The sequence below is a fragment of the Falco punctatus genome (genome assembly GCF_963210335.1).
Source record: "Falco punctatus genome assembly, chromosome: 3".
Taxonomy (NCBI): Eukaryota; Metazoa; Chordata; class Aves; order Falconiformes; family Falconidae; genus Falco; species Falco punctatus.
Genome location: NC_137582.1, coordinates 45,945,267 through 45,967,145, shown reverse-complemented (window position 1 = coordinate 45,967,145; position 21,879 = coordinate 45,945,267). Strand labels below are relative to the sequence as shown.

At 37.5% G+C, this 21,879-nt stretch overlaps 1 long non-coding RNA gene across 1 annotated transcript in view; it reads right to left on the bottom strand.

Annotated features, from left to right (window-relative positions):
- LOC308061005 overlaps positions 1 to 21,879 on the bottom strand; it is a 127,341-nt gene that overhangs the window by 44,040 nt on the left and 61,422 nt on the right. Inside the window, exon 2 of the long non-coding RNA XR_013927014.1 lies at positions 1 to 21,879. This exon is cut by the window's left edge and continues 44,040 nt beyond it. This is a non-coding gene — a long non-coding RNA (uncharacterized lncRNA).

Here is a 21,879-nt window from a genome sequence, read left to right as displayed (position 1 = left end):
TTTTTTAGTTTTACAAAACTATAGCCTGAGATTCTTTGTCATACAGTTAAGAGTTTGAATGCATAAAAAATAACTTAGAACTAAAAGATCCTGAGAACTAAAATTCCTGAATTATCCAGTCCACTACAAAGATGATCAATGCTGCCAGAGGTCAAAAGCCACAGAACTAAGAGAACTAGGACTGTTGTGGGGTTTTTTTCTTCCTCTGATCAACAGTAAATAGTTGTCTTTAGTTGCAATTGAATGTTAGCAGCAGTCTTTTCAGGTGCAGAATCAACATTCCCTATTTAGCATCAGATGTCTATTGACCATTAAGCAACATAATTCAGAAGTACAGTCAGTTATCACTGTTTTGCTAGAAGGATGGTCCTCTGCATTTCTGAGTGCACAGAGGCTCCATACTGGAGGGCATGTTTAGTGATCATTTTGTAATGGTATAAAAACATTAGAAACCCAGAAATAAATGGAGCATTCTTTGGCAAATTAGATTAGCTTGAGCTCTTTCCACATGCGATTGGAGATGATCTAATTGGCCTGTGGCAGTAAGTAAGTTATGCTGAGTGTTTGAATATAATGCATGTATGTTTACAATAATAAATGCATTAGAAGCATTTTTATTGTCCATCTTTCTCTTAACATACTTCCTGTTAACATGAAGTGCGTAGTACTTGCTGTGGCAAAATGGAATATTGCTTCATACTAATGTAAATTATTTTCCTCTTCCTGCAATTTCACCTCTTCTTTAAATAAGGACAGATCCTTCAAAGCAGAACATTGTTGAGGAATAGCAGCCATATGCTACTGCACTGCTGTAGAGGGGTTTGCTTGGCATGCTTAAAAAAGTTAAAAGCATAAAACATTTGCTACCACTTTGATAACAGACACGTATTATTAGCTTCTTTCTAAACTGGCTGACTTCACACACGCATTGTCTGATTTCAGGTCCTGTTCACATTCACAGACATCAGCAAATATGCAAAGAGTGTCCTTCTACAGCAAACACACAAGATACTCTCTACAATGCCATGACTGTTTCTGTATAGATGCATTGGTAAAGTGAGGCATAAGAAGTTACAAAACCTGAGGCAGCCTTACACTGACAGCCTGGTTTTGTACAGTGCAGATAGTCTCAGGACAGCCACAACACACGAAATCATGAGCCCACTGAATTCTTTGGCATTTCTTCTAGGCCTCAGTGAGGTCACAGTTTCCCCCTGCAACTTACTGTGGTTGCGAAACAAATGGTTAAGACATCAATTAGATCCTCTGAGGACTAAAAAACATTGTGTTTGTTTTCAGTATAAAAAATAAGTTACTAATAACCCTGCAAAACAGTTAATCTACCACCTTTTGTCATGTTCTTTTGATGACTATGAACTCAAACATCTAACACTCTAAAAGTATAGATGGAGGGATGACAAGTGAGAAAGCTAGGGGCAGCGTCAGACACACAGAATATCAGTTTGCTTTGTAATACTTTCCTTTTAGCCAATACATTTAATTTTGCGTTGAAGTAAAATACTACATAGTATTAACTTAGGTATATAGTATAATAATAATATTTCATTTTTTTCTTGAGGAGAAATCAGCATCCAGGAAAAAAAAGAGCTTCTCATATTCAGCTTCTCCAGCTGTTCTTTATGCCCTTAAATCTCATTCAGCTACACTACCTGCTTCTTATAAACAATCAGTGGTGACTGAGTGACTCTGACTAAGTTACAATAGGGATGAATTTGGCTGTTAGTTGCTGTTAGTTACAGAGAGCTTTCTCTAATAGTGATTTCAAGCCTCAGAACAGTTTTCTAGGTGGTTGTGAGGTCTCAGACTCATGATTACACTTTGGCCTGCTATAGTCAAGAAGCAAATCACAAAGCCCAGTTCTGCAGAGATTCATCATCATGAATCTCATGGTCCTGACAAAGTAGTTCTAGCCTAATTGCTAAATGATGTTTCCTATAAAAAGATGAGTTCTGAAAGTCTGTATTCACTGAATGCAGAGACAAAAGAAACCACACACAAAAAAAGGTTATATTTCTCACCTCTAAACCCCCTAGAAAAATATTAGTACAGAATGTATTCCCTTGTCTAATTCTTCTTAGTTCTCCACTGATGGTGTTACTTTTTACTTTATATAAAAGAAGCTACTACTTATACCAGTATCAAAGACCGCTGCCTTTATGTTCACAAATGTAAGAAGCTTTCTACATGTCTGACCTGAAGGAAATTGTTTACTCATTGTAAACAATTATACACACAGTACCAGCTACCAGTGACAGTATAGCTTTTGCATTTGCCCACTGTTGTACTTGGTGTGTATGTGCAACGTAATTTGAGTGGGAGATCAAACTTCCATTGAAATGCTACCTATCTGCCAAAAGATACAGAAAATTTCAAAAGGGATGTATGCCACCCAAAACAACTAATACAGACCTAGCAGGACAGAAATTTTTAATACAGTTTGATTTATCTTTGTCTGTTTTCATCATTGGTATCCCTTTCGACCCCAGGGTAACTACTGGGGCTGGGGAAGGAAGGAAGAGGTTTGCAATTTGCTTCCACTGCAGATTAGGCCTTGCATTTCTATGGTGCCATCTGTTTATTCAGGTCCAAGTTCTCTGCAGAAAGCAGGATGAAACAAGGGGAGCCAATTTATTCCTTCCTCATTCCAAGCCTCTTCTTGAACATGTCTCTGCCCAGAAGCTCTTTCACTCCTCGCTGTTCCTCACGTTTCTGCTACAAGTGTCTGCGAGGCTTCCTGTTGATTGCTCTGCATTCTTCTGTTCTTTTTAAATTTGACCCGTCACTCTCTCACTCCATCTTCTTCTTACTAAAATAGGAAAATCCTTTCAAACAGGTGTCAGTACCTTAGTCAGTTTGCATGTGGCCTGTTCAAGTTGATTCCCACTATTTGTACTACTGATCTGTTATTATATTTACTATGAAGAAAATATACTACTGTGTGTACTAGCTTCAAAAGGTTTCTTCAAGCCTGGATGCAATTATATTAGGCCAAATAACAGCTTTCCACATTTTATTGCTGAACTAAAAAATACTGGGTTTCTCCTGTATGATTTTGACCCCACCTCCAATCCAAGTTCGTATCCATAGATTTTGTAGGAATGTAGCTGATGTTCTTCACAGAATGATCTCCCTTATGGTTGCTACTGGAGATCTTACTCGTCTGAGAGGAGTTTTCTTAAGAGAAAGTGTGAGATGTGGATGCACGTTTATACCTAGCACTAGTTTCTAGCACAGCTTGAGGTAACAGACTAACATTATCTTTCAGCTCAGTTTGCTTTAGCTCCATAGTATATATCTGTGCTCCCACTCCTGAATGTTTCAGGCTTTTCAGTAGTATGATTCTCATCTCTGTGAAGTCCAGTTCAGATTGCTCTAGAACAGTAAAAAAAAAAAAAAATCCCAAACCTTAATGTTGTCATGATATAGTTTCTCCTTCACAGATGTCCTACATCCTCATTTATATTCTCATATAAATGAGAATCAGGTCCTAATTTTCTAACGGGTTTTGATGTTGAAAGAACACTTCAAATCAAAGATCTAAATTGGCTGCTTTTGAATTCAATTCCGAATTAAATGGAAAACAGCTTTGTCTCTCGGTATAAATCCCTAATGCTATCTGGCCTTGCTGACATTTACAGGACTGCTGCTCTATATTTTCACTATGATACGAACACTCTCTCTGGGGGAAACCACCATCAAAATGTAGCTCTTCTGGCAGCTTTCTACAGTCAAATTTCTTTTCATCCATTTCTTTTCTCATTATTTTGAAGTGGAAATCCCATGGCTGTAAACTTGAAAACACATTATATCAAGTCAAATCATGACTGTAGTTACTGGATTTTTCTAGCTCTGGTGTCTCTGTCTAATTTAAACTTCATGTCTCACTTTCAGCTTGATCCCAAATTTGCTCACCAGAAAGCAAGGAAGGAAACTAGTCAGCTTTGCCTTCTTTGTTTTCATTTCAGAATTGAAATACTTCAGGAAAAAGAAAAGAAAAAGAAAAAAAAAAGAGTATGCCCATTTCCCTTTTGCAGCATGAAATACAGAAAGTTTTAACATAAGTGCGTAGTGCGGTGCCCAGCCTTCGACACCTGAGAGGCTTCAGATGGTCATTCAAAGCACCCAAGTGAAAAGCCTGTATTGACTGCACTGCGAATGCTGCTCAGATATGAAACAAGAACCCAAGAACACAGGCTGTGCCACACAGAGACGTATCACTACCCCATCTATCCAATTTCCTATTTCCAGCAGTAACCGTATCAGATCTTTCAGCTGATTCATAGATAAACACATGAAATCCTGAACTAAATTGTTGGGAAATAATTAGCAAGGAGGGTTTCTTAATTAACACTCATTGAATGATTGACAGTTTGGATAACTTTGTCTTTTTAAATCTCAGCTTTGGTAGCCAAATGCTCCTATAAGGTTGTTATACACCGCAGCCTTATGTGGGTCTTAGCAAGCCTTGCTAAAAAATATGCAACAGTGAGTTCAAAGGGCCAATTGTATATTCAGTGAAAAGGATTTCATTTTATTAATGTTAAACTTGCTGCATTCCACATTCTGTGTACAACTTCTCCAGGCTCCTTTCTGGACCATCAGTCTCTGTCAGTCCATGAAGGCTGAAATTCTTATCTCTGTGAAAGCTGGAGTGCAGGTAAGTACAGGGCTGTTTCATAACCAGGTCACAAAAAACTGTGCTTTGTTTGTGGGTTTGTTTTTATTTTTTCTGAAGGGTTTTGCTCTTTTCAAAAGAAATTATTCCAGTACTGCCAAGGCAGAACCACTTTTTCAAGTTTTTTCCCTTTCCGACTATTAGAGATTTTAAGGATTCAGCAATATTTACTTCCAGCTTTCACTGTTGTTCATTCTGTGGCCGTTGTTTATGAATGAAGAATGGTTATAAAATGAGGCTGATAAAGCCTCATCTAAAATCATTATCAGCAACTACTTCCTGGGTTTGGGAGTACAATGGATGAATAGAGTATTCTGCACTTGAATGCTGTTCATCTTATATAACGAATAAGCTTTCACCAAAGTGTGAAAACCACTTCCCTGCATATTAGTCAGCCTTAAGATGTACCAAAAATGTAAAATAACTTATTCAACAGACACATTACCCATTCTGATTTGTTTAAAGCAAGTTTGCAAGGAATGTAAAATGTAACTTCTGTTGAGCTATACTTATCCTCCTCGGCATGAGATATTTAAAGGTTGATTTAGGATTAAAAATGGATACAAGGTCCCTGGGCTAAATTCTGATCTTGCATTTCACCAATGTCATGCATTACCTGGCAAAGAATGGAGTGTTTCTGGGTTATATCAGTATAAGCAGGTCTACAAATTTGGAGCCTCTGTTACTATGACAATAACTTCTTTTTACTCTGCAAATATTTATATACAGTTTCTATTTTTTCTGGCACATATTTTCTAGGTTTGTTCCAAGGTGAAATGTAATAATTTCTCTGAGAAAACACAGGTTTTGAGGCAAATATAAAAGTTAACTTCTCTACTCAAAGATTTGCATTCAGAAGTGTCATCATTTTAACAGTAGAACAAACCTCTATCAGCAAAACATAAAATATTTTGCCAACGCAAAACAGTGAATGACTTTAAGTAGTGCACAGCTTCCACTGAAACTCAACAGCAATTAGCTGCATAGGCCAAAGACTATTAGGCTTCTCTGAAACTTTTAAGTTTAAAGCATCTAGTCTTTATTGACAATTTTACTGTCAGCAGTCTTGCTAGCTGAATTAAAAATATTTTTCCGTACTCTCGGTAGTACTGCTCCTTTTACCATCAGTTTTACTACATAAGGTGAACATAGGAACAGCTAAGGTTAAAACCGAAATATTTTTTCCTAGATTAATGGAATTTTGTCATAAAGAAAGGTGTTTATGATTAAACTATTTGTGTAACTCCACGTTCATTTTTGTTCAGTGTTCACTAATAAGTAGTGAGTAAAGTTATTCAGTTTCATTCATTTTACAACAGTGTCTGCATTCTATTAATAGCAAAACCAAATGGTTTTGTTTACCTTTTTGATGGATTCTATATATTTACACTCACAACACCCACTATTTAAAAAAAAAATAACAATCCTCCTTTATTTACTCAGATGAGCAGTTTCATTTATTTAGCATGCATCATCAGTCAAAAAAGTTTGTGGCATATTTTCAAGACTGCCTTGATAAAACATACTCTGTAAATATCAAGTGTTACTTCAACAAGCAGTTAATTATATTATTTTCCAATGTGTAAATATAAATCGGAATGAGACTGCATCCTGTAACATGGAAAAAAGAAAGCAGATGAAATGATTTAGAATTAAAACCCTGAATCCATATATCTCTGCTTTGGTATATCAGAAAGATCATTCATGTTTTTTAACTGGTCTCTTTTTAATCTTTGAACAAAGAAGTGGAGTGGAATTTGGGCTCCTTGTTCTTTTCAGTTATTAGTTTATTTATATTAACAGAAGTGTGTTAGGGATATAATAGGAAAAAAAATGTCTTTGCGGCTAAGCATTTGTACTCTAAGTAAACAATACTCAGGGAAAAAGAAGACAACAATATGACAGAGTACAAACCAGATACTTTTGTAGGTAATGTACTTTTGTAGCTACCTGTAGCTGTTGTTCTTACTGCTTTATTTTAACAGCTCTTTTTGGAAAAGCCTGGAGTTGCAGGTCTCAGGGAAAAACCTCAAGACTGAAAGAAAGCTTATAATTGTACACCGTAGCTCTGAGTGTTTTATCATAGATCTACTCACATAACAAATCCTATAGTATTTCTACCATCAGTTAATCACAGGATTAAACACAATGGCCTGGATGGTTCTTTGGCTCAAGAAGACCATAAATCGTAAGTCTTGCCAACCGGGAAGGGGAATGATCCTTCTGACTCTGATTTTCACAGTCATTTCATAGCATCTGGCCCTCTGCTAGAGACATAATACTGGGCTAGACAGACCTTTGACCTTGTGCTCTACAAGCTCCCACAGTCTTTGATTGTCATCCTATGAAAGTTTAGCTTCATATATAGCCTGTTCTCACCGTGTCCTGATTCCTTGCCTACCATTCCCACTTTTCCTTACATTCCCCCATATGTAGCCAACATTAGCAAAGAATACCACCTCACGTGGGTTTTATCTAATACTGCTTCCAATGGGGGCTGGATGTGAATGGAGAATGGCGTTTGATAATCTCTGACTCCATTGTAAATTAAATTTAAATTAAAAGCAGCTGTTTCTTTCAAAGTGAAAGACACATCTGCATTAAATATAATACAACTTCATCTGGCTTGGGCTGCCAACACTTCAGTAAGTGTCAGAGAGAAGATTCATATGGTTTTGGTCTTGTCACTGACTGTCATCCATTTCCTAAAGCTTTTGAATTCTTTTCAGAAAGGTGGGCAGGAATTGATTTAAGTCATTTTAAAGTAGTTAAATAAGGGGTTTCCTCTCTCCCTCTTACAAAGTACACAGCTTGATGAATTTGGATAGTCAAGTGCTAAGATTATCAATACATAAGTAGTGTTTGCCTTTGATGGTGATGTCTCATGAGCACTGGATTAACCAACAACAAAGGAGGCAGTGGGAAACCAGTCAGACCCAAACTCACAGCCACTCCTGGGAAAGACCTTTTCTGGAGGTTGGCACATGGGTGTTGCAGCTGTGAAAGCTCAGCATATGAGTGGCTACAGGTGTTGGTTTCATTTTTTCTCCACATACATTTGTAGGAAAATGGGCATCAGTGCCAGGGACAAAGAAAGGTTGTGCCAAGCTGCTATAGAAAAAAAAAGAAAATTGCTTGTGACACAATACAATCCGTATTGCTTGTATGACATTTATATGGTGTTCTGGAGAATTCTGTTTATGAATAATAATGGGGGTTCTGGCAGCGTTGGCTGTAACACTCAATGGAGAGTCAAACAAAGGGCATTTTGTTTCACGTTCATATCTTTGGTAGTCAGGCATTTTGGAATCCTATAATCAGTGTTTTCCTTTTCTACTTTCAATTAGGTCCTTCTTCCAGTCCTGTACATTTGTTTCCCCTGGTTTAAGCAAGTTTTAAATTAAATGCCCTTAAAATTACTCATTCAAATGTGATTAATCAGGTGGGCAAAACCAGCTCCACCTTCAGGCAGTGGGGGTGGGGGGAGGAAAGGAGTGGAAATGAAAAGGAAAAGAGATGGAGAGGAAATCTGTCTAGAATAAATTTTTACACAAATGTTTTTATCTGATGTGGAGACAAGAATTACCTCCTATCACTACATTGCACTGATAAAGTGGTGCAAGCCATAAATTCAGTACATTGAAAAAATTGGTGTTCTTTTAGGAAAAAAAAATCTAATTGGTCAAATCAAATATATCTTCTGGAGAATGACTCCAGAATTTTGAAATTTGACCTTGAAATCCTTCAATTCTTGAGCATATTCTCTGTAGCATGGAAATTAAGTCTTTTCTTATGAACATCTTTCCTTACTAGTCCTTCCCTGCTTGTTTGTATCCTGGCAGAAAGAGAGAGGGAGTGACATGGTGCAAATGTGTAAGAAGCACAGAGGAGGCAGGGCTGGAGATGATGCTTTAGAGAAGGGAAGGGTCCACTGCCCAGGGTGCTGATCCCTGGCACAGTGGTCACGTAGCAGAGCTGGGACTCTGACATCTGCTCAGAGGCTCAGCTGACAGTGCCCCTTCCCTGGGATCCTGGGAAGAAAAAACACATTAAAAGATATTACCCTCTCTGGTATAATTTTAGATTATTACACGTTCTTTTTGGCCCACTTTCCTATTTGTTCACTTTGTGTTTTAAAATGAGATCCTGGAAACAATCCCAAAATAGCTCATCCAAGTCACGTGACATATGCAAGAGACTGATTGACGGAGAATACAGCCTTCAGAAGATTTGGTGGAACTCGGATTCATCTGCAGACTTCTTTTTAAGAAAACAGACAAGGAGGATAATTCTGCACATAAATAGTCTCCCATCTGTCTATAGAATTTGTCAAATTTGCTGTTGCTTCTCAGACAGGATAATGTTTTACTTGCATGCTTAACAGCTCTGTTTAAGTAATACTGAACAAAGTGATTAAGTGATACACGGGGTTCGCTGCACTAATTTGAAGTATATTTGGTTTGAGCTTTGAGAAGGGCCGGTGTCTGACACTTCGCAACAAGCAGCAAATAAAAGGAAACAGGGAGTAACCTACCTATTAGCACTAGGTTTCCTCCTAGCCTTTAATAACTAACAATAGACTTACACCCTGAAGCACAGAAATTGGCATCACTTTCTGATCTGAAAATGTGGCAGCTTGAGAGATACTTATTATCGGTAAGTACATCTTTACAGTAAACAGTTTCATTCTTACTGAGGACCAGTTTGAGCTGTCAGTTTTCAGGGTACAGTTAGATCTTCTTTAACTTCTAAGCCACTCTTGCAAAGTAGCAGTCCTTTGCCTTTCTGTTTGGGGGTTTTAACTGTACACATACAGAACTTTTTGCTATTTTTTTGGAAAAGAAGTAAGCAAGACTAATTTGTGGGGTTTCTTACTAACAGCCTATATTTTTTGACCTCTGCTTTGACCTTTGCTCCAGGCCTTTTTCATTTCTTGCATGCTTTCTTCTTGTTACCACTACCTTCCCAGGCAATCATTTACCAAACCAGCTGGTAATCCCTCTGTTTGCCCCGTCACTTAGGTACAAACCCTAATAATAATTTAGCTTGTCCTAAAGAAATACCAGTCCCTCTCTGTATGCACATTTCTGGACTCCTCAGTCCAGCAGACTTCATTAACTAATTTGCAAAAGTTTTTCCTGCTGGAATCTAGAACCACCTTTATAGGCCTGCCTTGGTTCATGCTTCCGTTTAATATAAACTAGGTTAATTTCTGGTCAGCTCATACAAGGTCTTTTCTCTTTCTGATTCAATGAGCACCTGATGAAGGAAACAGGATTACTCTGTCCCCAGCTGTGACCTCCAGTCTCTGCTGGGGGAACCGTGGCTGCCCGCCCCGCACCTGCCCTGCTCAGGGCAGTGGGACTGTCCCTGTCGCTGCGGCTGCCACCATGGCCAGCCCTGTCATAGCTCTCAGCTGCTGGCACATAGCTCCTGCTCCCGGCCAGCCCTCACTAGCCCTTGGAAGTGTGTCCCTGCTTGATTCTTTTCTGATGGTTTTCCTCAGATAATTTGGACCCAACCAGATTACAGTTCTGTCCCATTTCATTTCTTTACTGTTTGTCATATCATTAATCATAAGACTGTGTTTTGATTAGTGGTAACTGGTTCCTCAAACCAGATTCCTGCTACTCTGAGTTTGAGTAATATAAGGGAAATAAGTACTGAGAAAAGTAAGATGCTTTCTGACAGGTATTTTGAATTTTACATAGGTCCAGAAATTTTAATTGCTCTGGGTTTTGCTTTTTTAAAAATCCTTTTGCAAAGTCCATTCTTCGTTTTGTCAACTATCACATGCTCCAAAAGAAACAGACTATAAGTCAATGCATCTATCACCATGGAGCTCTGTCAGAAGCTGTGATCAAGCTGGTGAAGCACCCTGAGAGTGAAGCAGAGCACAGCTGGGGCACAGGCTTGTGGCAGCATGCTTCTGCTTCATGCAGACGCGCCTCAGGGAGGCTGGAGCCCCATCCCATGGGAGACTGTGGCATACATGGCTGCTCAGCAGTTTCATCTGTCCTACCCATGTGAAACAGAGGAATCATCAGTGGGATTTCCAGGAATAAATTTTATTTTTAACATAATGGGGACAACATCAGTGGACCCGTTTCTGTTTTGATCAATACCAGAGCTATCTAACATTGTACAGATGCTTTTTGAGGTATTTCTCTAGGTGTCATCCTACCAGATAACAGAATATATATACATGCCATTTTTAGATTATATACCTAAAGCATAACAGACATGTTAGCTAGTATACGACAGGCAAAACTAAAATGTTAAGAACTGTGAAAACTTGGAATGAACTTGAATATGTGTGACCAGCAGAATGTGGAAATCTGCTATGTGAGATAATAGAAAAGTTTATTTACTTTTTTTTTTAAGTTTAAGAAAATAAACGGAGATGGGGAAAGTCTTTTGGCCAGAAAGTCACCAAAAGATTTTATAATTGTTGGTTGGTAGATTATTCTCACAACCCTTTATTATTTAGCCACACGTTGAACAACCATTTGTTTCACAGCATTCAGTCCTAAGGACCTCTATGGTAGCTGCTTCTGAGAAAACACTTGAAGGTTAATTGTGGGTTAATAAGATAGTCTAACAGGACAGCTGTCCAGGCAAGAGTTTATACCTCTGCATAGCTTGGCCAGGCAAAATCTTTAATTCTCTAGGTTAAAACCAGCCTTATTCTGTTCATTGTGTCTCACAATGAACCTCTCCTCCTGATATGGATAACCAGAAGCATCTAGAGAATTTGGTCTCCTGTAATTCTTTGGAGCTTTCATAGGGCTTAAAAATATAACATGTTGCAACAAACAGTTTTTCTTGGCTTGTCATTGAAAACAAATATCTCTACATGTCCCTCTTGCTTCCTTTCAGCATTCGTCTCCCACAGTATTGGACTGAAGTACAGTCAGCCATTGCATATGAAAGCCAAGATGTACCCAGGTTTTCATACAGAGGGCTTAAAAGAAGTCTACTGCCTGGAAGCAGAACTAGAAATTTTGGTCTAGAAAAGAAATATACTCCAGAGTACTACAGTGCATTGCACTCTTTTAGCATTTATATTCTTGGGAAATCAATAACGTTGCTGTGATATGGCTGGCCATATGTTACATAAAGGGCTATATGTTATGAATTATAACAGAGATGGGATCCAGAGCGTCTACTGGCAGTGGAGTATAGCATTACCACACAGAACTTCATTACAAAAGTGAATGGCACTTTTGATAGTAGATTCCTCATTCCTGGATGTATTGACTATATTTATTTCATGGAAGAGATTAATGGAATGTTTAAACAGAGATTTTGCAACCTTTATCCTTGTTGGTAGATGCTTTTGTCTTTCTGTCTTAGCTTGAAGCATCATGTGTCTTTCAATGGAGCTACTTGACAGTTGACATTTTCTGCTTTTACTTCTACTCCAGCTGCTAATTGCATATTTACAATCCTTCAATCAAGAGTAAAAGAGAAACAGATTAGAAAAATTTTCAGTCTGTCAAGCAAACCATACATATAATGAAACATCCACTCATTAAACATAGAGAACTTTTATAGCTTTAATAATAAGTGTTATAAAGGGCACAAAGGTATTATTAATTCTGAAGGAATGCAGGACTGGAAAAACAATAAGTCATTTTGACAGTTGCTATGAAGACTATTACCAAATGTTATGTTTACTTGACTAGGTTCAATTTATAAAACAAGACCCATAAAAAATCTACAGCCTAATCAATTGAGTTGCCCTGTTACAAACAACAGGTAATGGAGTGAGGTTCTGATATACTGATTAATGATTGAATTATGATCATGGATTTTACAAAATTAAGATAATTAGTAATGTGGGCTGCTTCTGTACATTAAATGAAACACTGTGGCAATGAATTAAAATGATAGAATAAAGATTTAACACTGTAAATGTTTTTTTCTTAGTTAAGGAAGCTAATATATCTGGCTGTGTGATTATCTTCCTAAAAAGAATTCACAATAGTGTGTTTATTATGCAAATATAGATACAGGAACTTTTTTTCCGTTGCTGTAATCACCGATTAAATTCCCCCATACATCTTTTATGAAAATTAAATTTGGAGGACACAAGAAATTTTGTTCTGTTTTTGAGTGAGCTGGTTGCAATCCTGAACATAATCAAGCAAGCTGACAGTATGTATGATTATATATGATACCACTCTGCAGGAGACAGTTCCAATATTATATTTGCAACCCTACATTCATTATTGGCAAACATGTACCTGGAACTCATTGCAATGTTACAACTGACATTCTGAAATACTGTGATTTCTTTTTCTTATAGTCAGGACTTGGATTTCCCATAGGATTTATGCACACTGCATTGTATTATTCAGTACATGTTCATAACTTTCACTAGTATTAGGAAAAGCTATGTGTATACATTCAGAGTAGAATATATCCTATAGCGGATTTCAGAAAATATAGCATATGGTTACTTTAAAACATGAGGTTAACAAAATAGGAACTGAAAGACAAGGAAGGGAAAACAAGCAATTTAAAAACCATTCACCTGGTAGGTTTGATCCCGTTCCCATTCTCTCCATAGTAAATCATGAGTTCCTTTACAAAAGTCAATGCAAGTTGGCATAAAGCTGGTACGAAATCAAACCTGAGCCTATCCTGCTTAAAAACCTGAAATACGTTCTTCACTTTAAAGCAGCTATTGCTCTGAAACCTGAAAACTGATAGATGCATCAAAATCATTCATTAGGTCACAAATTATGCTTTATAAGACCATAACTGAGTGTGGCAATAACACCACTCCAATAGTCTGTGGCAGAGCTAAAAAGGCTAACTGGTGCTTAGGGCACCATGATGGGACTCACAAGCTCAGCTTCCAGTTCTGCCAAAATTGTATCAGCAAGTCACTTTTGCTCTCAGACGCTGTTTCCATGAACTTAAAACAAGGATACTGATGCTGTTAACAGCTTTGATATCTACTGACAAAGAGCAGAGGGAATTATGTCAGTACAGTTTATTAGTTGTATCAGTTGGACGGGGATACCATCAGTGGCACAGAGCCAGCTCCTGGAGAACCACAGGCTTCTAGCAAGGCAGAATATCTCTGTGGATCCCAAGGCACTCATGATCACCACACCTGCTGCTTATGCCTGTTCAGATGTGGTTTTCTCTACGAAGTGGAATAAAATCTGGTTTACTAATGGTACCTGCTCCCTCACCCTCAGTCACTAGAGAACAGCTTAAAATGTATGTTCACCTCATCCTCTGCAGGCAACTGCATGGAGCAGATGTGGTCTGGCCACTTTCAAAAGCAAGCCTGAAAAACTAAGATTAGTGCTGCCCTCAGCCAGATGAAATCCTTGTCAGAGCCATTGCGGATCCAGCTAATGTCCAGTCAAGGCAGAAGACCGTGCAGACATCCTGGGAGCTGAGGGTGCTGATCTCCCCAGAGATCAGGACATGCCACTGCCCCCCAGCCTACGTTGGGTTGCTCAGAGAAGAAAGCACTGGAGTTTGGGAGTCTTAAACCAAAAGGTCAGATCTTTGGGCTTCCAGATGCTTGCAGTAGATTGATGAATAAGAATGATGAAGAATAAAATAAATAAAAGAAATAAAAGGCTGCAATATGAAATCTGAAAGAAATCTCTGACTTTGTACAAAACGCCTGTCAGAAAAGGTCATCTGTTTTACAAGCCAGCAAATGCAAAACGAGAGCATCTGTAACTATTTGTAAATAGTGTCAGATTTATGGAGCTGATTCAACATGAGGAAAAAATAGCCCTGGAAAAGAGTTGCAAAACACTCCGTGTGGTTTATGGTTTATTTTGACATTTAAAAACTTTATAAAATGTTGTTCTACTTAAAAATTGATCTTAATTCACGTTAGAATTATTATACAAGTAAACAAAGGACATTAAAGTGAAATAAAACATTTCATTCTGTTTCAAACAAAATGGTTATTTGGATCCAAAATATTGTCTTCATTTCAGCCAGACAACTGAAAAACATGCAGTGATTTTCATAGCTTTCACTGTGATGTCATTTTCTTGCTTTATTTCTGCCCTATTTCTCATATTTTCTATAAAAGAACTCATATGAATTTTCCCATAATGAACTGTAAGATTCTGATTTTGTCATAAGCTCCCATTCTCCTTTTAAAACATTGAATTCAGTGATCGATTGTCATCATTAGTAGTAGCAGTAGTAGCATTGCTGATATTACTGTTGCTTAGGGTCTTTCCAAGGGAACAATGTCATTTGCTTTTCACTATTCTCCTTCCTCTTCTGTTTACTAAAAGTTGATACTTATTTAAATCATATTCCTTCCCCTTCAATTACATTTTCATTTTTACATTTAAGGTAGAAATGACCAAAAGCTAGCAACATCAATGCAACTTTTCAGTAGCTCAGTTTAGGGGAAAATTTTCAAAATGTTCATTGAATCACTTGGAAATATAGAAAACTATTAAAAGTTGTAACAACTGACAAAGAAAAGCCTGAAGTTTGTAAGAATTTTTCCAGATATTTTTTGTTATTATTTTAGCCCTAGTTACCTTTTTCTTCTGCTTCCTTTTTTCTAACAATATTTTTTCTTCCTTCTCTTTCCTTTTAGGTCTGAATCAGAAAAGTCTATCTGCAATTTAGATTTATTGGAATAGAGGTTAAAAAGAATAAGAGCAACTTTTCACTGTCATACTTTTACAAAGGAGTCAGTGCAAAGTGAAAGCCAAGTTCTTTCCCATTTATCTCTTATTCTTTTTTATCTCTATTCACTTTCTCTCTTTCAGTCCTTTCCATCCCTCTTCCTTGTTTTCCTTCATATTTTTTCCCCCTCTATCCCTACTTTTAGTTTTCTTAACCATCCCTCACACATCCCTACTTATTATCCAGGGACCTATTCAACCACAAAAGTCTTGAATGTTAAGTGTGAGAAAGTGAAAAAGAGAGACTGTTGCAATGAGCACAATGATAGATGATATTCAGTGAGGTGGGTTTTTTGTTGTTGGTTTTTTTTTTTTTTTTTTACCTGAAATGTTTTAATATTTTCAGCCAAAAATGTTCCCATCCTTTCAGTAGGTTAAAGAATAACCCCTGAAGTGGTGGTGGTGATGGTATATATTACTATTGTTACAGAAGCCAGCCAGAGGGAGGAAATGACCTTTAAAATGAGAAGAAGAAAATTCTCATTCATATTTGACTCTTCCCTGCTTTTCATTTGCTTTTTATCATTTTATTCTCCTTACTTCTACATCCTTCTCTTCAACTCTCTTCTGCTAAGTTACCTACATTTTTCATTTTCATTTTTTGGTGGTTAATGAATGTAAGGTTTATAATGCACTTGAAAACCACTTTATTAACCTAATTTCAATGCAGCATGTAAGGATGAAGGTGAGGTGCTCTGTACCTATCTCAACTCCACAAAGTCACGGGAGAAATTAAAGCAAGAGAAAAAGTTTGGGAAATGTGTCAGTACAGTTACCCCCTAGGCTGCAGATTTACATGAGTGTACTTCCTAAGCACATCCATCACTGTACCCACAAACTGATCTCAGCATTTCAGGGTGCTGCTGTGTGACACCACTTTGCACAGTCACACTAAAAGGTTTTCTTGACATTGTGGTGGCTATCACAACGAGGAAGGTGTTGTGAATAGCTGCTGTCTCCCAAGAAGCCCTTTTTGCCCCGTTTACCACAAGCAAAGCTGTAGCCACTGCGTGCCTGCTCCTCTAGGACAAAGCCTGTCTGGACACAACTGGAGCAGATAGGATGGTGCTCTGCGCTGCCCTATCTTCATGTGAGCTAGAAAGGAGCATCACCAAAAGGTTACTGAGGGAATCTGTCTAACCAGACCAGCACATGGACTCACATTATTTCAATTCCCATGTCAAGTTCATACTTTGGGAAGAACCATATATATATACAAATTCTCTGCGCACTGAAGCACCAAAAAATGTAGATGGGAGTTATAGTATAACAGTATCTGTGTTGCGAACCAAATCAAGAAGTGCTGAAATGTCTCTTATAAATACACTTCTTTGGGAACAGAATCTGCAGAATGGATTCTTTGAAAAAAAAAAAAAAAAAAAAGATTCAGACATATGCTCCCTCCTCTGCTAAGTGCCCTGAGAAACAAAGCTTCAGATGTCAGCAGAAAGTTAATATATAGAGTTGGGAAACCTTAGAGGAAAGTTGTAGAACAAATTCCTTAAGGAGTTTGACCTTATATGAGCTTGTATAATGTTGCAGGAGGAAAATGAAAAAAGAATCAAGTGAAAGACAGTGAAACAACTAATATCTGTCCAAAAGGAAAAGAAAAAATCAATATTCTAGATTTATTTAATGTTTTTGCTTGAAATAGGTTTCAAGAAAGGGAATCTTCGCTTTATCTCTAGATCCCTTCATATGAGCACAAAAGAAGGAGACTGAGAGAGAATTATTTGCCTTTCTTTTAGATTTTTTTTTTAATGATCCAGTGAAGTACTTGACTGTCTTTGTACTTCACAGTTTCCAGTCCAAAACTATTTCACTGATTGTAAAAAGACGAGTGGTGCATGGCTATGTTGCAGTGACCATGACCAAGAAATTAAGAACACAATACACATAATTACAAATGTTTGTTTTCTGAGTTTCTTTATTAGTCTTAAGTGTTGGTGCTTCCCCAGCCATCCAAATCTGGGAACCTCACATTCCATAGCTGTTGCTCAAACTGATATAATTAACTGTCAAGACCTATCTCCACAGCCTTATTCACCCTTCTGAAAACTGAAATCTGGATTCTTCAGATGTGACTCTTTCACATGTCCTGTTTTGCACCTCGTGTGGGCTGACACTGCATAGATATGGACTCAGCCTGGATTCAGCCTGGATTGACCACAAAAGTCTGAAGAATATCATCTTCCTTGCAGTTTTATCTAGTTAGATACAGATGCTCTGTGCTGCAGACAGATGAGAGTCAGATTTGGGTTTTGTTTGTTTGTTTTCAAAAATGTACCAAGTCAGACTGTTCTTTTCCCTGAAACGTATTTGTCCTGTACATGAAAGAAAGCGGGGAGAGGAGGAGCTGGCTGGCATATTCTGAACTACTATATATTGCAGAACAGGCTTCCAGTTGTCAGCGTCTGCACCCTGTAGAAGTATGGTTTCAATTTTACTTTTGAAATCTGAGTCAAGCAATGTTGCCAACACATATTTTTCCCTGTCAAAACATTTCACTTATTCCTGAGTCTGTAGACAGCTTTTAGGTTACATCTTTTCCCCGATCTTATTGAAACAGGATCTTCATTTCTTTTGAAATCATTTTTCATTAGTGTGGGAGCAAAAAGTAGATACTAGAGCTGATAAGTGGCAGCACCTGGCTTAAAGATGTTCCATCAGCTCTTAGTTTCTCTGTGATCACTTCTGATAATTGGAGGATGAAAACTAAAGCAGCAGTCACATTCAGATCAGGATAGGTGAAGACATCCTCCTTTCTCCTCTATGCCTTTAATGCTGCCTGTACTCCCTTGTTCCACTGAGCTGATAGAACATGCAAAAAGCAGACTTAAGGGTTCACATGCTGCCTCAGCAAAAGATCTGACTAATTTGGTCATGATGAGGACTGGCTCACTGATTAATTAGACTTAAATTTACTTAAAAGACATATAGTTTTTGTCTTTGTGAATGACTTGTAAACTTATTCCTGTGTTTGTAGTTGCCTTTATTTTTAAACATATGTACACATTTCAGACTAGAGGATTCATGCAAATGATTGCTTCAGCTATTTGCTGTTCACTGGCTACTGTCCATGGCATGGGGCAAAGTCATATGAACTGGATGTCTGGCAAGACAATGAATAATAACTGGGCAATAACAAACAATGCAATTTCATCCCTCAAACAAAACTCAGATTAGAAATTATTTGTATTTGAACTAATACATGTTCTGGGAACAACATGACTGAGAATTTTTAACCTTTAGCAGCAAATAACAATTCCCTTAATAACTACAAAACAGGATTCCTTGCATTAAAGCAGAAAGATATTCAGAATCACTTTTTGTATTGTTTACCAGCTGTATTCATTGTTTCATTATGTTTCTGGATAAAAGCCATCCATAGTTCAGATACCAAACTCCCCACCAATCTGATTTTAATCATTTGCCTAACATCAGACTGTAAAGGAGGAGCAGATCTGAGTACTATAGAAGAAAGATGACACACTTCTAATATTCAGCTTTTATTTCTAGCCCAGTTCTCTAACAAGATGAGGCTCAACAGCTGTACTGTTTGCAAGTCTCTGCATCAGCAACAGATTAGCAAGCCAATAGCAAACGTGGGTGGCAGGAGAGCCTGAGAGAGCTCATATAGACCACTGTCCTTTTTGAAGGCATGATCAGCTCTGTCTTAAACGTTTCTCATCCACCTGAGTCCAGCTTTGTCTTAAAGACTTTCTGTGCTGGTCATTTTTCCAAGCAAGCTATTGTAGTGCTTCATTTTCTATAGTATTAAAAAGATTTCATATAACCTAACCTGAACCTTCCTTGCTGCAATTTCAGCCTATTGCTTTCTGTCCTGCCCCACTAAGATCTGACATAAATTTTTTCTGTTCCTCTTTGCTAGGTACCCCTTTTGACATCAGACATCATATCCACCCTCAGGGCCACCTTCTTTATTCAGCTATCACTGTCTGTTGAGTGTTTCCTTGGTGGTTGTGTTGTAAAGACTCTGATCCTTCTTTTTCCTCTTCTCTGGATTTTCTTCAAATATTCCATAAATATCTTAAGGTGGAAAAAGTCTTTCAGACTATCTTACAGGCAGTATTCCTATTTATTCACTCTGTTATTTGTTCTTCTTAGTAATAAAGTATTGTTTATAAATGGTGACCAATGATAATCTCTAGCTCTTTTTTTGCTACCAACTTAGTTGTTCTTCAGCTTGTCTTTGGACAGCTGATTATTTTTTCCTAAATGTGGTGCTTTGCACCTGTCCCTGCTGAATTTTTGGTGAGCTCACCCTACTAACTTTTGAACCTGTTGGCCAGCGTCAGCTGAAGAGATTTCAGCTGGCAGAGTTCAGCTTACACCCAGTAACTGCCTACTCACTCTGTGAAAATAGCCAGCTAGAGGGGGGAGAACATCCCTGTGGAGGGGAAGGTTGTGGTGTAAACTTGGTGCTTCTTAGATGCTAGCAACCCAGTACAACATGATTCTGAGTGAAATACAGTTCATAGAAATAACTGTTTTAAAACTGCAGAGCTGTGAATTTACTCTGTCCTCATGCTTTTATGTCAGATAACTACTCTGGGGTGTTTTCTTGTTGTACAACCATCAGCCACTAGAGAATTTACCACAGGGCTTCATGATCTTGGGGTTATGTTGGTAGTAGTGATGGTTCTGATTTTGGGTGGTACAGGCTCCTGGAATTAAATTCAGAGGTTTCACCTTCAACAGTTACTGTTAATGATTCAGTCAGAGGCTGTGGGCTGCAAAATAACAGTGAGTCCAGGAGACAGCTGGTTAGATAAAATTGTTTTCTGAAGTGGCTGATATCTTTAAAGGGGAATTGTGCATGGTGTTACAGGCTACATCTTTATCAATGGTAGCAAAGAGTTAAATCCTCAGTTGCGTCCATTTCGTTAACAAACTCATCATGGTGTTTTAGCATCATGAAAGCTCATTAAGTATTGAACTTCTGAATTAATAAAATACAGAATAACTCTATGCTGCATCCACAATAGACAAGAATTTTTACTCCACAGTATTCTGGTCCATGAGATAAAAAATGGTACCTACAGCTATGAGAAAAGAAATTGGCAATTTATTTAAGTGTAAACATCCTTATAATGTTGACAAAATGAAATTGCACATATTAAAAGCAGAGTAAAGGAAGACAGGAAGAGGATCAGATGAAATATAAAGTGAACTGGAAAAACAAAGATCTGTGTGCATGGCCACTATTCCCATTAGTTATTAAACCACAGCAGAACGCCATAGAAAAATGAAGACAGTAATTCAAAAGCTACAGTCAAATATCGTGATGTTCTGTGGTGACAGTTGTTTGAAGAATATAAAATCAATATGATTGCCTTTTCATCATTTCTATTGAGTTTAGAGAAAAAGTTATATAAAAGAATATTACCGGGAGAAAGAATATGAAAATACTTTCCCCCTGTTGGAAAGAAATTACATTTTATTTTTGGGGATGTTTGGGCATTCTACTGAAAAAATAAACACTGAAATAACAAAGTATCATATTGGGGGGGTTGCTTTTTAGGATATCCTAAAGTACTGATAAAAAACAGAGGTCTCTGTGAGGAATTGCAGACCATTCAAAATTATTTTGCACTGGAGTAAAGATTGGTGATGAATTTCTGGCCATTGCTTATCCTTGATTGTCTAAGTAGAAACATACAAGCCAACTGCAGTAAAAGAAAATCGAAGGAAAAATTGACTGACATATGATAGGAAGTTGAAATGTATGATTAGGGGATTTTAGGTCTCTTTCTTCTATTTGAAATAAGAAGTCTAATCCCAGGAGAATATATAGGAAACAGAGGTGCACTGACTGAAAATTTTCTACTCCACGTTTTCTTTGACAGAAAGATACATTTTTGATTAAACAGATTCCTTTTTTCTTGGAAAGTGTCTGCTTTCATTTAAAATGTAACTTCTTTTTGTCTGAAAACAGAAAATCATAACTCTTCTCTTTCATAACATAAAAATGTAGCAAATACTAATTTTGTTTTAGTTTTTTTGGATGAAAAGTCAAAACACAAAGCCAAGCTTCTGCAGTTACCATCCTAGCCTTACCTGTGGTTGTCATCTGAGGTAAGCAGTATTACATTGTTGAACTGTAAGAACACATCCCAGGTGATTTCATAATAAATAAAACAAACAAATGCACAATAGGACATAAAAGTACAAAAAAACAGAAGAAAAAAACACAGTAAAATATTATTTTTAACTAAAAATTTAAAAATATTCATCAAGTAAAGCTAAAAATTATTAACTTGCTCTCTTAAGTGATGGAAATATGCGAAAAGGAAAGTTTGGAACGACGTCAGCATTATCATGGCTAAATATAAATGACAAAACATTACCTCATTGGTCTGTCCTGGTTGTGTCAAAATTCACTTTTTGCATCCTCTCCTCAGTGCCCATAACAAACATCCTTGCAGGAATCCAGCTGCTGACTTAATTTTACCTTTGGCCAGCTGA